Source organism: Vanessa atalanta, chromosome 21 (genome assembly GCF_905147765.1).
Source record: "Vanessa atalanta chromosome 21, ilVanAtal1.2, whole genome shotgun sequence".
Classification (NCBI taxonomy): domain Eukaryota; kingdom Metazoa; phylum Arthropoda; class Insecta; order Lepidoptera; family Nymphalidae; genus Vanessa; species Vanessa atalanta.
Genome location: NC_061891.1, coordinates 5155600 through 5178974, shown reverse-complemented (window position 1 = coordinate 5178974; position 23375 = coordinate 5155600). Strand labels below are relative to the sequence as shown.

The 23375-nt window shown below is 31.1% G+C and overlaps 1 protein-coding gene across 1 annotated transcript in view; it reads right to left on the bottom strand.

The window, feature by feature from the left end:
- LOC125072310 (protein kinase C and casein kinase II substrate protein 3) overlaps positions 1–23375 on the bottom strand; it is a 93840-nt gene that overhangs the window by 54191 nt on the left and 16274 nt on the right. The gene's annotated exons all lie outside the window — the stretch shown is intronic.

Sequence of the window (23375 nt, the reverse complement as noted above, 5' to 3'; positions counted from 1 at the left end):
TTAACTTATGTATAGAAAACGGTACTAAAGTACAAATCGTCGGTACATTGTCATAGCATGTAAATGACTTCGAGCCTTACTTCCAGTACCGTCTTCAAACAGTATTCGTCTTGTCGATTTCGTAAGGTAATGAAGAGGAATAATATATATTAATAAATGTATTGCAAGGATACAATAATATACATAAACATGCGAAGCTTACGCAGTACACATAACGGAAACTTAAAAAAACATTAATACGGATCATATGGTTATCAATGATGAGCGTGATTTGAATGCGTTTGGGTTTTGTACAGATCAGTCTGAGCTGTGCTTGGAATCACTAGTTATTTTACCGACAAGCTGCGGTATTTTTATTTTTGTGTTTAAACGTTGCGTTAAAGTTTAATAAATTTCTCGCGTGTAAAGCCGCAGGTACAGCTAGTTATAAAACAAGTATAAAGAGTTACCATAGAATTTCGAAATTATTTAACAGTATTAACAGACTAACAATACTTTTATCTAAAGATTATATCAGTCTGTATTGTTGAAACTCCACGTGATCTATTCATATATAATTTTTAACTGCATTAGATAATGGAACACGATTTCGGCTGTATATCAACTGTAATTGGGCGTAAACAGTCTCATAAGGTTTCAAAGCAAGCCAGCCATAAAACTAACTTGTAAGTCTGTTTTGTAAAATATAATCATCCAGATTATTAAAAATACCCCGACAAGGATACTATCCAGATTTAAGTATAATTAGAAATAGCTTAATGATAAATAAATGATTTACGGGCCGCCTAGCGATGTAAGTCGCAGAATCGATCCTGACACCTTGGGATATGGTCGTACCCACTCCTTGACACAAGTGATAAGCTTAAAAGGAGGGGTAAATAGGAATATTAGTAATTTCTTAATTAATTTTGGGGTATTGTCAATATTCTTTATATATACATTGAACTGTTAATACGCTCGCGAACATGGAAGATCTGTTCGAATTAATTGACGAGAAAGAGTCCAGGCGCAGGGCCATCGACTTCAAGTGCTCTCCAAAGCACGAGGGTATATGTAAATACAGCCAACCGCTGGCTCTGGGCTGCTACTGAGATTTTCTCGACGAAAAAAATAACTTTATAGAAATCTCTGATTCTATATCTGATGATTACGAGCTAGACCGACGAGCCAATTACAATTGAACAGGTAACGATGAATCAATGTACTGACGATGCCTCTTATTAACTATTTCCTTCCTCATTCAAATTCCGCTCGTGTCAAATCACTGTCATGATGATGTAATAGTGTGTCAAAATGAGCAACCAATGATGTTTAATTATTAATAATTGAATATTTCAAACTACGAACTTTGTGGTATTCAATTAGAAGTTTTTATTTGTGAAGCTTGTAATATTTGAGTGCTAAAAAATATTTATGTTTTCGAATCCGAAGCAGATTGTTGCTAGCAGATTGTAATATTTTTATGTACTTGTAGGTCACACATATTATTACAGACAAAATATAATCATTACATCCATAGTAACGTGCCAGTATTACATGCCGTGTGTCGCCGCATCGGTATACGGCATCCAGATGAATACCGTACGGTATAATCAGAAGCAAAACCATATTTTATAAACGTATCTTATCAAAATATAATTCTTAGTCGATTAATAGTTATTTAATATAGTATTTATTTCAGAGAAAAACGTAATATGTGTAGTAAAAGGGGAACACGGGTGGTCTCAGATACTCGGGAGAACGTATGAGAGAGCTCTTAGACTCTCGAAACCGGTTACACTCGTCTAAGTATCGTTTTCATTGGACTTGAATCTCGGAAACCGGAATGAAGTATAAATGTGAATTCTGTTTTGTCTTCGCACTTGTATAATTATTATCGAGACGAGTTACAGCACATTTAAAACAAAACACGTCAAGAAATCGACGAAACCTGTTTAAGTTTAGATGCATCAAGTACAATGTACTTTCAACAATTCAACCATATAATTTCGTTGATCTAAACTTGAATTTTTAAAGCCGTTACTAGAAAGCGAAATATAAACGGTTAGATTATGCATAAAATCACACTATTAAAATAACACGTTGGCGAATTTTGATAAGCGGAGCGTGTTGAGAACATTTATTTTTAGCACATGACGGTCACTACAAATTTTAGAATCTTCAAGACAAAATAAAATCATTAAGCGTCCTAAGTAATATTTATACACAACGACACCGTTCGGCGCACATAAGTCGAAAATACTGAGCAAAAACCTATTTAGCAACACGTTCAAGGTCACTCACGACGCGAGATAACTGGATAACATCACTACGTTTACAAAAATATTCGGTATAATTCTCGGCCGAACTTATACGATCCTTTACCGACGCCGAATGACAACTTACTGTCTTGAAATTCTTGTTAAGGGAACGAAAAATTTGACTGAAACGATTCTCGTTCGATTTTCGACTCTGTTCCATTCGACGAGAAAAATTTAACGGTTTTTGACGAAGAACACAAGCGACCTTCTATAGAGCGATGAATCACCAAGACTATTAGCATGTTAGATAGTGTTATGCCATATTGAGATTTCGTCTCACCTGTTAGTATTCATTTTATTAAAAATAATATGGAAAATATGTCATTGACCTTAACGTCGGGGCGTGCGCAACTTTTATAGGTATTCTCACTACATCGATATCGAAAAATACAATCATCTTGATAAGGAGTGGTTGTGTATTTATTTCTATAGATACACGTTTTTATTTTTGATTGTGTGTGTATCACAAATGACCTGACTATAATAATCAATAGACTTTTTGTGGCTACAATAATAACAAAACAGCCTGCATTTACAATTATTAAAATTATTAAAATTCGTGAGTAATGATCAGTGAAGTCAATACGTTTTAAAAGGGCGAATCTTGTTGCTTTTTTCAAGTTGAGCTACAGACCAATTAGTCAGCGCATATTCAAGATAATCAATTTAAATAATATCTGGCAAAAAGCGATTCCACAGACAAATAAACAAAACGATGTTATTATGTAGTGTATAATTTTTGCATTATTCCGTACGGTGAAAACATGTTCCGGTGCTATTATGCAAATAAACGTCACTTTTTTATAACAAAACTGTTACTTTCAGATCAAACATAAAAGAGAAATACTATATGGCTATAAGCAAGAAACTTCAACATTAAGGTAAATTGTTAAAGGACAATTAACATGACGACAATGCTTCAGAGTTTAGACGAACCATCTTAATATAATTTTAAAAAGTAAAGGCTTAATTATTTAGTGTGTGTTAAGTAAGGCTGATTTTTTAACTAATTATCTTTGTCATTATTGATTTTACATTCAAAAGAATAAGCAACAGTATTGTATAACTAATCATAGAAAGTCGTGAGTTAAGGATTCAATTTATAATTAAAAAAATCCCTAAGGAGATTAAACTTGGCTCTATATGACATCTCCAAGATTTGAAGTGAATTTGTGTACTGACATTTTTTATATGTGACTGATATTTCAATTTTATTCAAGAATATTATTAAACGGAGTTATTGCTTTTATACAATCAATAATATACAAATATATTACATTAAATTAAAATGAACTTTTCGAAAGAGCCTTTGTAGAACGTCGTTGTAATGGTTTTTTTGTGTCAACAAATACATACATAAAGAAAAGTAATTCGAATCCATTGATTTTATTTTTTACTAGTTTTTATGATTAGTCGGAAATAAAAAAAATTTACAGTTTTTTACAAGAACACAGAAATAAAAGTAAGAAAATATATTTAAAGAACATTTTTAAGGAGATACTAATTAATTATGGATCAATATTCATATTTAAATAAATCGAACTGTATTAGTATACAATTATTATTATTAAATTATAGAGACTGAGTACCTCTAGTGATTTATGATTTTGGGTGAGTGAGCACGGAGGCCGTTGCAACCGGGGCGGGGGAATGAGACGGGGGTAGCTGAGACGTGAAAACAATCTTCTAAGTCATGACCGTGACGCGGATACATACAGAGATAGGAAGGTGCGTTATTGCGAAGTATTCGCTTGTAAACACTGGCCTAACAATTTAATTATACAAGATGGTGTGGGTTGATGGAGTATATCATTAATTATGTGTTTTAATTTTGTGTACAAAATAATGTTGCTTCGTATGTGGATTAGGCTTTATGAAGTATATAAAAGTAGCACTTGCTTATTTTCGAAATCCACCACCACGAATACGGGACTGAGAAGATATACAATGGACTGTTTAGTTTTCAATAAAACGCATTCGTTTTAATGCAAACTAGTTAATATCATTAATATATATCATTATAATATAATTATATTTTTATATATTATTGTAATGGCTAGTTATATAATATTCTTTATAGACAGACTACTAGACTATATCACACAGACTTTCCTTAGGGGATTCTTTTTTTACAACTGAACATTTTTAAAACTTTTTCCCAAGAGTTTAACTCTGCATAGTTGAGTAACAGCTTACAACTTCTTTCCGCTAACAACTTACAACTTCGTATTCTAACTTGGCCATTTAGAACGAAAATAAATTAAGTATGTTCTCTGAGTTACAAAATTAATACACGCAATTTTAGAAAAATTACTCGAACAAGGTTTCGGATGTAGTTAACCATTTAAAGGTCAAACAAGACATTATACTCTGCGTGAAATTGGCAGATGAAGGCTCAGCGGTATACCTAACGAGGTATCCTATAATTTAGAGAAACTTACAAGCCAACAAAAGTTCACTAAGTAAAGATGCTTACCCAGTTCACATCTGCGGTAAACTTCACCGCAAATATTTAAGGTCACGAGAGACGCCAACGCTTATGATAACAGCTATTGTTAACGTAACCGTTCCGACGGTCGTGCGGTTTGATATTCGGTCTATGAACTTGAGAGATCGACCATGATATCATCATGTATAACATCCGATACCATCATCATCATCACATTATCATAAATGTGTGTTTGCAATGTGTGCTGTTTCAAATAAACTTTTCTTCATTTCAATTCAATGACAATCATCTATCACACACTATTTGTATTTTTTTTACTATGATATAGCACATAAATCAACACTTACTACATTTTCACGTCATATAACTTCACAGTATCTTCAATCCTGTCATTGTCGATTCAAATTTAAACATAAACTTAACGATTAACTGAAGAGGAAAAAGGAATCTTAGATATAACATGAAAATATCGAATACTATGTTAGCACTTAAGTTGAAAAAAAAAATCTTCTAGGAAAGCTTTTCTGTATGAGATCATTAAAGCCACTTTTGCGGACTATTTTTCTTTAAATGCATATCTTATTTGTTCGGTAATTCATCGGAAACTATTGTTTAAGTAATATAATATGCAAAGTATAAATATATAAATCAATATTAATGTTAATAATGTACACACACATATACAAGAACATACAACCATGACTAGTAAAACATTATTTACAGTTTTGGAATGCATGAATATTTTAAAAGACTACACTCGTGTCTCCGAAGTAGACGAGAGGAAACGAGTATGTATGCTTTTCATTATGAATATCATGACTCTTTCTTGTGACGAAGATAGCGCTGCTCCTTTTAATGATCTTTTTACAAGTTATATAAAGTGCTTCTAAAGAAAACTTAAAAAATATATTATCATGTTACGAATATTATAACTAAGAAAGTGAAAAGTTGCTACAACATATTCACAAATTTCTCTTGCTTTCTCAGTAAAAATGGTAAAATTATTTTAATAAAAGAACAGTTAAAAATATTATATATGACTTTTCATTAGTCTCACTTGGAATATATATTCTAACAAAAACAGTATATCAGAACATGTCTTTAGGTTATCTTATACATATTATCTTATAATTTATACTAATATTATAATGCGAAAATAACTCTGTCTCTTAATATTTCACGGCCAAACTACTGAACCGAATTTGATGAAATTTGTTATGAAGCAAGTTGGAACCCAAAGAAACGACTTTTTATACCTAAACCTGACGACCAACCCCTAAAATGCGAGGGACACCGCGGGCGACAACTAGCACATATACTTATATATTAAATAATCAATCTTACGAAATTTTACTTGGTACGACAACTCTTGTAACTGCCAAACAAACGTGAAAACCCTTTAGAGGTGAGTTAATTTTTTTAGTGTAAGTATTCCCTTCCACTTAAGTGGACCACGCACTGAGCCATCGCGGCTCAGTTTTTATATATTTAAGTTTTATTTACGACACCGTACGAGAAAGTCGAGTAACATATATATAAAACGTACGCAAAACAAATAAACCGTTATAAAATCAAATACAGTAACTCACGCTGAAATTAAAAAGTACGAGGAAGATTTAATTATTGTAATAAAGGCAGATTTTAATGTGTACGGCTCGTTCTAGCGGCGGCCGGCAATTAACCTAAAAGCGCTTTATAAGCGACTTCCGTAAGTCTATAGTTGCGAAATCATAGCCGATGTGTTTAATTCGCTATAATTAATTTAAACTACTAACTAAAACTTATAATATATACGTGATATAAAACGAATTTGTACTAGTTTGCTAGTAATTAGCATACTTTTTTGTGTCGAGTTTTCATGGAATTCGTCTTTTGTTATACATTTATGTTTTTAGGCTAATTTTGATACTACTACTTGTATCAACAGCGTCTAACTGTTTCAATTTATTTAAAAAATATATTAAATACTGGGTATAGGTACTTTCCATAAATTCCTACATTTATTTGTTGTGGGCGACATATCTTTTACCTTCTAAAATATTCAATTTCTAGTCATTTATGTTTAGGGTAAAATTATTTTTATATCATATAATTTATTAAGACAATACGTCTTTATTAATAAATTGCCAGTTAAATATGGAAGCATTTTCTTTCGTATTGATAGTCAAAGTAAAAACGACACCGGTTTGGAAAAGATATTGCCTTGACATCTAAGAACCCGTAAAGGAAACTTAGCGAGTTTTTTTTGTCAATTTTTAACATCATAAAGAAGTATCCAGGAGGCGAGCGTTTCATATCCAAATTGTGCTAGAATCTATGAACTCCCGAATTGAATAATAGACTTTCGTTTAGTTTAGTTTTGATGTTTTCTGTAATCGTGCTTTGAAAGCACATGCAATGCCTAAAAAAAGATTAACTGACTGTGCAGTCGAGTAAACAGATTATTGTATTATACAGGTTACTATTCATGTCTGACACACACAGGGCCTCTGCCTAACCATTTAAAACGTCATCGCCTTAAATATGTATCATATCATACACGATGCACTAAAATAGAATTGACACAATGAGAATACAATACCAAGCTACGTATGAAGCTGTCGGAGCAAGTGAAAAAGTAATAAATATATCATGAATGTTTATATATTTATTAGGTATAAACCAGCAAGACGAGCATACTTCGCAAACTCACTGAATTAATTTAAAAATCATTCGACCATAACTAGTTCAAGTTTTTATATTCAAATGATTATAAAAACGTTTAAAATGTATCGTAGCTCGAATATATATTTCGAAATATACTGAAAAACTGGAAAACTTTAAACTGGTAATATTTTTACAATCGTGTCATTCGAATGTATGTAGTTTCTAAATGAAGCCAGTTGTTCTATTCTAAAAGAGCAAACTCGAAACTCACTGCATAATACGATCATGAAATTTCGGAAATGCGATATTAACTGTAATAACAATTAATTACTAGTCGGTCTCCCGCGAAACTTCGCGTTCATTCCTATGACAGGTTTTATTTTGATTTCATTTCATTGTAAACTGCAAGTCACTCATCTACATTTGGCGCCAAAATTATGAAACCTTATTTCAATGAAATTTTTAATGTCAAATAGTACACATTAGTTCAGTTTGAAGTTTGTCGATAACAATTTACTTTAATTTTATTTACGTTTTTTTTACGTTTTTCATTTTTTCTTATACAGCCGTATACTACTTACTACTCTCTAACCGGCCAGTAACTTTTTCGGCTCTCTAAAATTAATCCTTTGTTAAATTGTAAAAAAAATCGTAAATTGCAATCACAAATCCTCATTATTTTTCTGCACATCTACAGACGGAGTTCTTCAAAATGAGACCATAACCGATTATTTTTGTGCAGCTACCGTCCCATAATCACTGGGATAAAAATCGGCTTACGCTATTAATATATAAGATATAACAGTCAATATTGATACGTGTATACTATAAATGTTAAAAAAAAACATTCAAACAACGGAACAATAACAAATGACTGTCGGATTTCAATCTACTTACATTTCACGAATGATACTTAACCACTGCCAGTAGGTACCGTCAGTACGCCTCGCTCGGTGTTAATGAAATTTTAATAATGATTTTTTTTGTAATGAATGGTTTAAATACTATATCTTTTTAAAAGATATAATCAAGTTGTATACCAAAATTTAATTAAAATCCCTCCAGTCGTTCGAACGAGATTGAGTAACAAACATCCCAACGCACGACCTTTCGCATTTATATTCGTAATTAGTTAATTAATTAGACAGATTTCTAATGTCACCGTTAATTATGCAATTAATTGAAGTAAATTCCAATTTAGAATAAGAGTAGATCTAGCAAGTGAGTCGAGTTTTAAACGATATATTTTTAAATTAAATAAAATCAATTATAGCTGGGTTATATATATATATTAAGTATTATTAACCATTTTTTTATTATTAACCTTTTCTTATATACGCAGCGTACGTATTATTATGTTGAGATTGTTAGGAATAATCTTTATTATATGCGGAATAGACGTATGTTGTAGACTAAACCTTATAAAGGCATTTTAATTTATTATGGGCACCCAGCGGGCACGAGATGTCGGGAGGACGAATTTATAGCTACGAGGTATGGCGTCTAAAAAAGATTCCCATCTATCCGCTCGAATATTTTATTAGAATGTTCTACAGCTCCATCTTGGTTTGATGGTTTTTGTGTACATGGAGACGTATGAGGTTGTTATCATATAGCTTTAGTAAGTGCAGTAGAATGAAGCTTTAGTTTCTTCGGGAAAAATTAAGTATTTGCTATTATTATTATTATTTGCTATTTGAAATTGGATCATGATATCAGAGCAAATTCTAAAATACAATAAGCGATCTATTTGCTCGATCCTTTGGTATAACATATATCCACAGATCACAAGGGGTTTATTTCATGCCCTTTTTTTAATATCTCCAACAGAAGTAATAAGTTAAGTAGAAACATTGATATCAAAAGCAAAAATATAACAAAATGAAAACGGATGATATTTTGTATTTACTATAATGGGTATTTTATACAATAATAATTATTATTGAAATTAACAATGACATTTATCTTTAGGTATTTATAATTAAGTATCTACATACATGGAGTTTGGGAGCAGCGCGGTGGAATATGTTCAAAAGCTTTTCCTCAAGAACTCACCTCTTGAAGCATCAGCCCAACAGTGGGACTGCGGTATTTCACTATTCATTAATAGTAGTAATTATAATTTCCTATTGTTTAAATTTAATTGAAAAACTTCTGTAAAATATACATAATATATATATATATATATATATAATAAACAAGTATTGCGTATATTTTTTCGATGAACCTATATATACGCATTGCAGAATCAGTGGGGAGTCAACCTTTTACGTATTTAATGAAATAAGTCTTTATAAACATTACTCAGTTGAGGTGATTATGTTTTATGCCACGGACAACACGCTGTGATCGACTCGATCGACAATAAATAAAACATTTTAATGTCTTATCTGCGATTCTTTTCATTAAACAATTGCAATTAATAGTAATCGTATATAGGTATATGTATCGCATATAATAATAAAAACACTCAGATATTTAATAGTCTATTTAAAAACGAGTAGTTTTAACCGTTACGAGAATCACGTGACGTTGACAAACTCTTAGATGAAAACGGATTAATACATATCTGTAGTTAGTAATGAGGTGAAAATTCCATTACGTTAATGGGGCGAAGATTGAAGATCGATCTATCGATGGGTACATATCTAAGATAGATTTAACATTGACTGTAGATATGCTATCTTCGGTTGAGTCTTCGGAGAGTTTAAAGAACACACCGAACACATTCTAATAGTAGTTTTAAAAGTGAAACTACATTCATTGATTAATTTTTCTATTGTGTAACGAGTCTCATAATATCTTCAAATACATTTGTTTCTTTGTTTGAACAAACAAACAATATTGTAAGCAAAACCAAATCTTGAAGATAAAATTCAACCCAAAATAAATGATACGTTATGTAATTGCGTATTCCATATAAATTATATAACAATTTCTACATCTGACATACAATAAATAATCGTTAACTCGGTACGTATCGCCTCCAATCAGTTAGCAATTTGTAGACGAGTGCGCTCTGCGCTATTGTTCGCTGTCTCATTAGGACGTGGAGTAAACTACGAGATACGGCGAATGAAGTGGGTTTATTATGCTATCAATGTATAAATTTACGAGTAGACACTAAACTTTAAATATTAAAATAGTAACTTTTTTTAAATTTAATTAAAGCTATTTTTATTTAATGGTTGACACAGTCGTTATCTTAATAAATATATTCTGTGAATTATTTTAATCGTTGATTATGAATTCATTTATTACATTAGGTTAATTTATTTATTTAATAAAAATAAACTTCGACAGATGATCATATATAAATCCAAAAATACGAGTTTAGTAGAGAGTTTTTTTTTAATTTAGACTCAATTACTGGAGATCTCGGATACTGTCTATAATATTAAACAATAAAACTAAAAACTAACAAATCTAAATTATACACCAAATAAAAAATGAGTTGGCATATAATATAACGATGCTAACGATGTTTTTTTTTTTTTTAAATAGTGACTTTTGTCCAAGGAGGCCTCAAAAGCGTCTTCTGGAAGCTTGTACTTATAATGATGCAAAATAAATAATCAAACTAACTAATTATAAAACTAATTCAAAAAGTTAAACTGCATAATGTTCTATTTATAAAAACTTTGTGTTTTATATGAATGTTTGAATAAGTCACATGTTAAAATGAAGTCACAATAGCGGATGCAAATTAAAATTATCAAAGGGTTGTTTGCTTCGGATACGCGACCTCGTTTTGTTGAACGGCTTTATTTAGCTTAATTAATACATTCTGCGATAGGAAATAATTATTCTCTCGTTGCGAGAAAAATAAACGGAATATGTACAGAAAATTGTTATATCTATAAGCGAAATACCACGGATTAACTCATCACGAACTCTCAGAAACGATAGGTTCGATGGACTTAAAATTTAACATAGTTAGTTAGTAGTAGTAACTCTTACTAGACGAAACAAAACAAACCAATTGTAAAATCTATTTTAATGCAAGATAATGAATTATAGACAACTATTGAATTATATTTATATGTATATATAACCAACTAAAATAAAAAATCTACAATCACATTTCATATATCTGAGCCATTATATTCCCTTTTCTCGTTTACTATTTACAAAAGAAAAAGCACACGCTACGACCTTACGGATAGAGTTACGAGCTCAGCAACAACACAGCTGCTGCGAATCGAAAATATTTTTTTTTTAAGTTATATTTAGAAAATAAAGCTATAATTAGACAAAGACTTAATTGTTTATTGCGTGAAAAATGCCCTTTGACATTGTGGCAGAAGCCGGGAAATATTTAGTTATTTTAAACAAAGACGTTATTGTGTTCCGTCCGAGGCTGGCTTTTGTTCCTTTTAATGTTTATTATATAACACACAATAAGCCGTTTAAAACATAATAGGTGTGTTTCTTAATTTTTATTAGATATTAACGTTTATTTCAAAGTCAGCTTCCGTTTGGAAAGATAAGGCGTTAATAAGTTTTGTGTTCATTTTAATTTTGAAATTAGAATATTTATGGAAAATTTCGAAGAGATTTTGGTCACGCATTAAATTAGTCTCACTTTTATGTTATCAACATAGTGAGTGTAAACAAGTCGTCGTTGTTGTTGATTGTAACCTACAAATACTTCTATTTATCGTATCGACTGGTGATTGAATATCTTTGTAAGTACACGTAATTCGGATGTCAATATAAATACTTTATACAACCAAGTTGATGAAGGAGTCAAAGGTGTTTACAGGAACTCGTCAAGGGCCAGTAACTGGCTCAAGTTTGTTGAGAATACATAAAAGTAATTTTCTATGATTTATTTATTTTATTTTTTGAAGAATCTCATACGTAATGTTTTAGTAATCGAATACGACGTGTCGAGTAGAGAATCTATAGTCGATTGCAAACACAAGAGATGTAAAGAAAAATCTAAATTTCTAGTAATCTATGATATTTGCATTATGGATCGTGATTTTCTATGTCGGCGTAATTGTTGTTGCATACATAAGTATGTCATTCTTTGGGGTAAGCTTGCTCCATATTAAATTTAAGATTCTACTACATGTAAATAAATTTGATATATGACCAAATTCTCGATAAATATAATAACTGCGTCACATTTTGACATTGTTCAATTGTCAAGTACACGGACACACTGTCGTACAGTTATGTTGTATAATATTCACTCATATATGGCATTGAGCGGTCCACCTGAGTACACAATAACAATACGACACGTGATCGCTTTTATACAATAATACTTGTGTATAAAGTATCAATATAATATTGAGAGATGAAATTATACGAATATTATCAGCATTTGGTTTTAATCCAATTTATTGGAATTATTAAAGTAGACGTGCATGCTGTCAAACCAACACGCTTTAATTGCTGGACATTTTAAATGATTATTCAAAATGGTACATAACTTGAAAAATATACCTTTTAATATAAGTTATTAAATTATATTAAATTACTTTTATATAAATTTTAACTCCAAGAAATGTGCTCGTATTACCAACAGGTGATTAATAACGAATCAATTTTTTTAGTAAATACACTACATAAAACTAGTACCTATTCGTACCGATTAAAATCGCCATACCAATACAATAGGGACATAAAAAAACGAGTAGAGTCCGATTCGATTTTATTTACGCGACATCGAATACTATGCTAAGTTCCTCGATTGTTTTGCGTAAACATGATACAAATACTCCAAGATGAAGTTTAAAATAATTTATATTATAAATAGTGTTCTCGGTAACTCGACACTTAGCCGAGTTTTCGGGCGAGTACGAGCATCGCAAAAATTGCGAAGTAGGTACCGACTTGCAAATGAATACTCAGCTCAACTGTACTATAATTTTGTTTTGTTATATTAAAATTTTACTATTAATTTTAATAATCAATTGATTTAAAGTTAGGATAATTGCTAACATTGTTTGACAATTTTCAATTTTTTATCTATCTTAGTATAAAAATTATAAAAATGAATGATATAAAAATTAAATACTTCGACTGTGGTGGTTGAATGCCTTGGGAGCGGTGGGCGTGCGGTAACGGTACACGGTGCGGTTTGCTCAGCTTGATTTGGGATAGGCAAATAGTGATGCGCTCATATCTATCGATATGCGAAAGATATATCTACCTAACGAAAAACTGTGTTCAGATATTACTGAAAGTTTAAAATATCTTCGTTTAAAATTGATAATCTTTGAGACATAAATAGGTACGAGCAAAACTTTTTTATTTTTGTAATTTCATTTAGTTTGGTTTAAAGAATATGCCAAATGTAGTTGTGGATATTGAATGAAGTTCAGTATAATTAATCTTTTAATTATTAATATTCACAGAACACGTTTAATCGATGTATGTCGGCTCTATAACATACAGGTCACGACAATTATTTTGTCGACTATCAACTCTCACAATACGCGTACATCCCTTGCATGAATTCGCAGTTCATCCGTGACCATGTAGGAGTACAAGCAATGTTGGCTAACAATCAAAATACACCTGTTCATTCATATTGAAATATTAAAATTATATCCTACTTAACTATATACTGTTTTGATGATTTATTATGAAAGTATTAATGAGTAAAAATTGTTTATCATACATTATCATTGAGAAGGCACATTATGGCGAAAATATATTTCTTTTTCTTGTGATAACCGTGATCTTTATGTTAAGTATAGTAATATTTTCTATACTTTAGATAGAAATTGTATTTCGGATCAATTTGGATAAAAATTTGCACAAGACTGAAATGAAGTGTGCAATTAAAGAATGATATTAAACATGGCCTTTTCACTGATAGAGAGCTGGTTATTATTAAGCTGGATAAATAGCAATATAATTACGTACGATGAGAATGCAACAACTATATGAAAAAATAAAATATTATTTGAACAGTTTCAATGATATAATATAATTTATAATTAAAAATGTTATTTAAAGGAAGTCCAAATTAATCATAAGAGTTGTCATACATACTGTGAGATAGTATGGGGTGGATATTAATAAAAATGGACGCGGCGACGTCTCGAATCACCATCATAAATAAGTTTAAGATGATATGATCACTATGAAAATAATTATATTATAAATATTTACACAATCAATTTGCCCAATTTAAAAGCACGTATTGTTCCATATTATTATAGAAAAAAATGTTTAGGTATAGTCTGATTCAATGAGGTGACTATGTTGTATTTGGTATAAACGAATCTATCTATCAATTTGAAATTTATAACAGATATCAATTAATGTTCTCATGAATCTCTAGACGTTTTTTTTTTTTAATTCGCTTCTGAAGTTCGACTTTAACAAACAATAACAATACAACGATGTTTGTTTGTACTGAATTACGTCACTTTCTCTTCACATGCTATTAATTCGCAATATCGTAAGTCGTAATAGCCTGTCGGTTTAAATTATGCAGTAAAATATTTATCGCTTTCGTTATTCATGAATAATAACAGCTTCTAAACTTTAGAGCGTTTCTGGGCTATTATTTGTTACCAGATACTTCATTCTCTTGAATTATTTTATAATGTGTGATAACACGTTACCTAAAGGCCTGCCTTTTTGCCTTGTGACCGGTCACAATACATATAGATTTGTGCATACTATATCTACTTATATAGGAAGATTTCAGTGAGACTGTTCAACGTCATGCTCAATATCATTATTATACGAAAATGACGAAGATACCTGTTTATTTCCTGGAATATCCACAATTTCTTTACAATTTCCTTCAATTTTTGAAACGTTTCTAGTTAAAGCTAGTTTTGTATGCGTGTCCACTGAGATTATTGGCAATTTATTTGTTTGCAATTCTTTTGGGAAGTAACCAACAACTATACGATCGAATATTTTTTTGTTGACAATACAAGTCGCCAATTTTCCATTGGACGAAACTTATGATGTTATTTTGTAATCATTATAAATGTAATATCTTGCTGGTGAGATACGGATTTGCGAAACACCTTAATTGCGAAAGTGGTGCGGTAGTGTGGTCTAGACCCTTAATGGCTTTAATTTTCTGCTAATATTTTACACAAGCTCGTCACGATAAGTAGGTAACCCACAAACTATCGGGTACCAACAGGTATCAGTAGATACACTCATCAGTTATTTTAGCACCCAACATGAACCAGTATATTACGGCCGCTTTACAGCTGTCTAAAATTTCAGCAGGTCAGCGATTCATTGACGATTTGAGAAATCGTAAGTAATTCTTGCAATACAGGATGGACAGCAGTGCCCGTTCACCATACGATGACTCAAGTGCTTGTCAGCTTTTGTTTTACAAATTTTAAAACAAAGTGCTGTTTTCCCAAAAAATAAATGATTTCATAAATATGCAAAACAGTTTGAAAAACCTCCTTGATGTCACTCGTTGTAATAAATAACGATACATTTTACTTAATTAATATCCCTATAAAAACGATAATACAGACGCGTCGTATAATAACGCATTTAAGTCATTCCTTCCTTGATCTATTTAAAGCGCTCATAGACAATCTCACAAAAGATCGTAAAGCTAAACAAGCGAAACGCGTACAAAAATAGCTAAACACAACAATCGATACAACATCGAACGAGTAATTTCAATAATACCTTCACATAATTCTAGTACTTATTGAGAAGGCAACAAAGGCCGTTAAAGCGCGCCGCATCGTGCATGTGTTATGCATCGTATGGCACACTTACACTTCATCGGTGCGCGCGAGTGCGACGCGAACTCACGTAATCACGGCGCATGCGTAACACTCCATACACGATCGTGCGATAATGGGTGCACGAATCGACAATTACAAGGTAGCATAATTATAACAGTAGAAGGTAACAGATTGGGTTGAAAACCCTTAATGAAAATAATGGGAAGATATGAAAAAAAATTGTTACTTTATCTATATTCCACGTATACTTTTAACATTTATTTACGCAGCGTGTTTGGTTGTATTGTTAACATATTACTGGAGTGCATTTTGCTATTTTGTTAATAATTTTCGAAATACCCTATGCAATGGTTGATACCAATTATGTATATAGAGAAATAATCCCTTGAATATTTGTTGACTATCATAGAGTAGATGACGTTCCATTTGAATTATTTATTTTTTTTATATTCATACTACATAGTATACAGTACACTATGTGTCATAAATTTTGTATTTCACTTACAATAATATTCGTATTTTTTTTTTCATTACTTTGAAGTTACTCTTTGAAAAGAAGGTACCAAGAATAATCATCACAAAGAATTAGATTAAATAGACTAGATGGACGTTGGAATTTGAACGATTAAAAAATGACTTAATAAAAACTTTTGCAATAAACATATATGGTATTGCAATTTTCACCAACATTAAACATTACTGATGTTATGTACTTTGAGAAAGTAATTTTCTCAATAAATGACCAATCTATCTGACTCGTGGGTCGTATCAAACAAACAAAGTTTTAATCTATATAATTTTGATATAAATGATTATTTTTCATTTTATGTTTTTCTTTTAATGTTTCGAAATCACGAATGTTTCTGTTAAGACAGACGTCCTGTCCATTTATTTTCTAAATGACTGTAATTACACTTCGTGGATGTACTCAACATTTCGATGGTTTTCGGAGCGAAAAATATGTTAATATATCTAAATAAACTTGAACAACGGTTATTTTTACCGATGTTCTCGGCCCCTTCCATAAATTAGAGATCTCGAGGGACGCGTTATAAATAAGCGTTTACGTTCCCGCCCAATGAATGCGGTGAAAAGTGTTTATTTATATTAGCGATTATTTAATTTAAGAACCGCCTTCAGTGTATCTTTTAACAGCTGTAAAGGGTTGTTTATAAATCTTTGTTATCAGAGAACAAAGACGGATCTGTGATTCTTAAACTTTAAAGCGGTTTAAAGTATAAAAAGATGTTTTTATTCTTATATAAAGACATATTTTCTTTTAAAGAAACCATTGTATATGTAAAGAAAAAACGACTAAAATTTTTAAATATCTCGTTTTTATTTTAATACAATTTATGAATATAAAATTTCTTGATATATACAAATCTAACCATAATCAAGCATATTAATAATATTTACAAAATATAATACATTCACAACATTCTTTTGATTTAGTGATTTAAAAAATATATATTTATAACAACGTATAAATAAAAATTAGAGTAGTTTTATTGATTATGAATAAAATATAAATTGTTCCTGCGTGACTGCGTGTTCGTGTAATAGAGGTTTGTCCTACTCTGGAGACCAGTAAGGGACCATTTACAAAATGGTGGCATATTAGCATAAGCATAGATTATAAAGCAAAACAACATCCAAACAATGAGGAATATCTCACGACTGTGAGTGATCGTGACTGCTGAACTATCAATGGGTTTGTAACGCCGTGATTTTATGGTCGAGATGTGGGTAATAAGACGGCGCCAGCAAATTACAATCTTAGGTATTCTAGATTTGGAATGTTCTTTGGATTTTTGAAACTTATAATTGCCATGCTTAAAAATAATCATGTAAATTAAGCGCCATGATAGTCCAGTGGATAGAACATGAGTACTATAACGGAAAGAAAACGCGTTTAAATCCGGGCAACCTCTATTAAATTTTCATGTGCTTAATTTTATTCATCTCAAGGTCAGTGACTCAGCGTAATTCTTTCTTATCATAGTAATTACCTTTATCCAGCCGTCACACATTTGTGGGCGGTTTATCATTCCACCCTGTTTCAGATTTAAATTTAAAACAATACATTCAGAATTCATAACGTTATATTATTAACTTAAGCATTTTAATAAAATATTCATATTCACTAAAAGATTCTTAGTTCAATAAAAACTCTTTCTCATGCATTTAAACCAATGCGAAACGATATAATATAAACTATTTAGCAAAAGTACATCCATCCAGACATTCCTCAGTATCAGGGACATGTAGACGGAGCGCTAGAGACATACTAATTGTGCTTAAGCGTCGTATAAGGAGCACAATTGAACACAAACATTTACTAACAGAAACATATGCCAAACGAATAATTGATGTAGAAGTCATTGTTCTAAAGATGGCTCAGGGACCCTTGGACCCTTTATGTGACAGGGAACTTTACAGAACAGTGTCATCAAATAAAAATAATGATATATTATTCTTCAGTATCTGTTTATGATTTAGTGATTAGTGCAGCGATCGTAAGCAACTTTTTGCGATGTTCTATAAAATAATACGAAATTGAAAAAAAAACAAGCACAACGACGACCAAGCCTTATTATGGAGCGACTTAATTATTGATAAAGTAATCAATAATTCCTTTGATGCAATATGAATTGAAAGTTTAGTTTTTTTATTAGTATATCTGATTTTTCACACAAGTTGCCCTAATTTAAAACGACTAGATCGTCACTAAGCTTAATGTAGGTACCTACAGCGATTGTTACAAACTTTATAAAAACCTCTATCACCAAAATTCCTTCTAAGTTTATCACCTTTACTTTTCTCTCGAAGAAATAAATTAATATAATGTTTCAACTTTAACCCTTATCACAACAAATTGGGTTCAGGATGTTATCACAATTACATTAACTCTAGATGCCCCAAGGGTCGGCTCAGATCTATCGAAACGTAGCCGACATTGATTTCTAATTAATTAACAACTACACACCGAAACGAAAATAATTTTAAAACGAGTTTATCTATATTTTTATTTTTATTTAGAATATTTTAATTAGGTACTTATATCTTTCTATATAATCTATTTTATAAGTTTATAGGTCAAGTTTTTATCATTCTATCATGCTTTTATAAATAATAAAATACGCTTACATGAAGTACGTTTGTTTATTTTATTTATCGTGTAATGTAATAGGTATAATACAATAAAACTTTTGTAAATGTATAGTGTAGACATACTTTTTTATTTTATTGAAATTACGATGCAATTGCGTTTACTGGCCATAATAAATATTATTTTATTTAAATACTTTCGACGTAAAAAAGAGTTTACTTATTATAGTATATCTTAGTTAGGCCCTGTTCACCTATCACGTCTGTCTAAAAACCCGACATCCGCCGCTTGTGCGCCTCCGACCATCCGAGACGGACGAACAAACCACACCAATAGAAAAGTGTAGTTCACTCAAAAAGTTACAATACAACGCAATTCAATACTACTCTTACTACTATTTGCATTTTGCAGTATAAGTAATCGTATAAATTTAATTATTGCTAGTTGAATGTCAAGTGCGTTTATTATTATAGAAAACTGAAACTGCATTTTTCATTAAAAAAAAAAACGTCAATAAAGTTGTCATTTACGACGTATCGACTAATCATCAATCTCTTCATGTTAGCTATTCATAAAATCATTTTATAAATTGTTTGAAACAGACTTGTCTGGAAAACCTAAATTAGTTATTCTATGACCACATAGTCAGTCCTTGCATGCATTGTTGTATTTCAGAATATAATAAGGAACGAGAAATGAGCCGAGATGGCCCAGTGTTTAAAATCCGTACACATTGACCGATGATTGCGGGTTTAAACACAGATAAGAACCAATTAATTTCAAAAATCTCGAACTTTCCATATACTTATTCATCTTGTGCTTGGTAGTGAAGAAAAATTAATCTAATATCAACGAAATTCTGTTACATGTGTATCCAACAACCCGCATTGGTGTAATGGTGGAATTATCTCTAAACCGTCTCCTCGAAGGGAGAGGAGGACGTATCTCAATAGTGGCATATTTACAGGCTAACTGCCTTTACTTTTACTTTATGGAACGAGTCGGTAAGTTGACGTCTTCCGGATCGATTTCGACCACGATGGTTATTCAGAACAAATACTAGCCACAAATACAATTCTCTATTGTCATACTCTATAAACCGATGTGTAACATTGTCAACGTCCCCACTCCGTACTGCAGCTGACACACACACTATACATGATGCCATGCCACTACGTCATCGAAGCAGTGCAGTATAACTATTATAGGAAGAAGGGGAATACCAATCGAGATGGCATGGTTAGTAACGCTTCGGCAAAGTAAGGAGTAATTAGCTATTACTATAATTATTCATAGTATACGTTTAGACCAAGACTAGATTAGACTACTGTCTTTTGCTTTGTTATCCTCATAATATGCGTTCTCGCGCTCGTAATTATTTAATGGTAATAAGGTAGACTGAGTGCAGTTGACCACTTCTCATCAATTAAAATTCAAAATAACAAATTCAAATAAAAAAAAATATATTTTTGTATTCATTTCAATAAAGAAAAAAACATAAGTTGGTTATTTCGCAGATTTTTATACGTTTTATATTTTTGGTTAATTTTAGTATCAGAACGTCAAAGTATTCATAGTTAATTGTTAAAGTGTTGTGGAGTGCAACGACCTCCTTTTATGAGATAATCGAGGCTTATTCTTGGACGTGATCGTTCAATTCGCAGGTTCCTCTGACAGACACTTAACTTTTTGACATATTATGCTTATATATCATTCTGAATCATAAAAACAATCTATACATACATTTAAACTGTGACTATGGACTTTTACATCAAAATATTTTGTACAATTTAGTGATTCATAATATCATAATTAAAATAAAATAATATATTTTGTATCCATTTTCGGTTTTGGAAACATCATTTGACAATTATATTTTAAATCAATTTATTCATCAGAACTAATTTAGTGTAATTGCTTTTAAACTAACAATAACATTCATTGGCCCGATCCAGTATTTGCACCCAAGACCTTGCGATCTTCCACCTTATACCTAGCTAATAGATAAACGGGGAATCTTAAAGTATATCTTGATAGATATATATATATAGTTTACACATGTAAACAATTTAAAAAAAAGCCTCAAGATTCAAAGAACAGGTTGCGTTGCTGTAGTCGCAAGTCTAAATGTAACCAGTGTGATGTGTTACATATAAATTATGTTACTATTACCCAATGATCTTATACCGATTAAACAGAAATTATATCGTCTTTATTATATACCGGTTTCGTTCGGTCGTAGTTACATGTTTCGATCCGCTTAAATTGCATGCCGTAATATCTGTACGAATATTTTAAAGGCACAAATAACTGTCTGTTACCTCTTTATACTGAACCGATTTAGATGAAATTTGAAATGAAGATAGTTTTAGGCTCGGACAAGGATATAGGCTACTTTTTTAAATCGTTCCTTGGTTGAAATGATGGGTGACGGTTTGTGTGATATACGTAAAGTTTTATAAATTTCGTCCGGGTAAAGATGCAGGTTCGGCTAGTACTATAAAGATCCAGAGAAAGAATTGACGTTTACAGTTAAGATCAGACGTAATATATTACTTAACATAATACATAATATGATGCTTGTATTTGTCATATATTCAAAGATTCCGTTTATTTTGTTAACGTAGTCGATTGAAAATTGCCGATCCAGGCGCTTTCCAAGCGAACGATGCCAAAACTATTAAATACCTATACACGAAAAGTTTTACTGCAGAATTTCTATAACATAAACGAAAATGTTATCGTCAGTATACATTAGCTTTTAGAATTCAAATAAAAACAATTTTAATTTTTAGTATAATGCTTATTAGTTACTGTGAATATATAACATTTCTCAAATTATATTTATATTGAAATTTACGCACAACATGTAAATACGTGAGTCACGTGTAAGACGTATCAACAGTTAGCACATACGAATCGCTTGGCTGGACACTGATTGTATTTGTTATATTTGCATGAAAATCATCTATACTAATATTATAAAGTTTGTTTGTTTGAACGCGCTAATCTGAGGAACTACAGGTCCGTTTAAAAATAAAACTTTTAGTTTTATATAATATAGCCCATTAATCGAGGGAGCCTATTAGCTATATATACGCTACGACAAAAAGGAGCAGAGATGAAAAATGTTACAAAAATTATTATTTATGTCTTTTGAGATCTGAGAGATCTGTTGCGTGAGCTGCGTAAACCGTTACAATTTCGCATAAATCATATATTATAGACTTTGTAATATAGCCGAGCGAAGTCGGAACGAGCAACTATTTTAAAAATAAAATAAATAATCCGTAGAGGTATTATATTGTTATAGTATAATAGTTTTATAAATGTATTTTCTCAATTTAGTCGTTTTGGAATACTGCAATATAAATCTGAACGACGGCGAGGGAAAAGTCGAGAGTGTAAATATAAAATAAACGATTAATTCTACATAGTATGTGACAATTTCAACCAGTATAGGTTTCCGGGCATTGTTTAAAGTTATAGGGAAGTGGATGTAAGTCCAGAAATGCTTAACTGGGTTCTAACATACAACTAACTTTGTTTCTCGACTTTCAAATAGTCACGACTTGACTGTTAGGCCAAAACTTTATACATAATTATTGTGTGCAAGTATGTTTATAGTTAGGCTTCATATTATTCAAATCACCGTCGCTATATTTGACGAATGCACTAAAAATCACGTAGCAAAATAAAATAAAAAGTACAAACCACTGCTACTCAAAGTGACAAAGAACATTCCTATAAAAAACTGTCGTTAAGACATCGATAATACGAAAATGTTTATTTCGTTTAATAGTTCAAGAAATTAAGCGTTATTAAATGACACTATATCAGACTTATTATTATAACAAAGACCTTTTTGCAAAATTTGAATCGTTTTTTGATCTATGAGAAATAAATGTATCATATGTAATGTAATACCTACCTACCCATTTTATATTTGAATTTCTACTGGAATTTAGATGAGTATTAAGGAAGTATTTTAAAATGGTTTAATGTAATTAATATTTGTATGCAAGTTCGTGATTTTTGAAAATAAGAAATATGCAAATCATATTCAATCTTTTGTTTGAGTTAATGCCATCTGTTGTGAATTTTTTGCAAATTTCGCACCCAAGTTGGTGAACTTGGGGGAAGTATGTAAAGAAGTAAGGTAA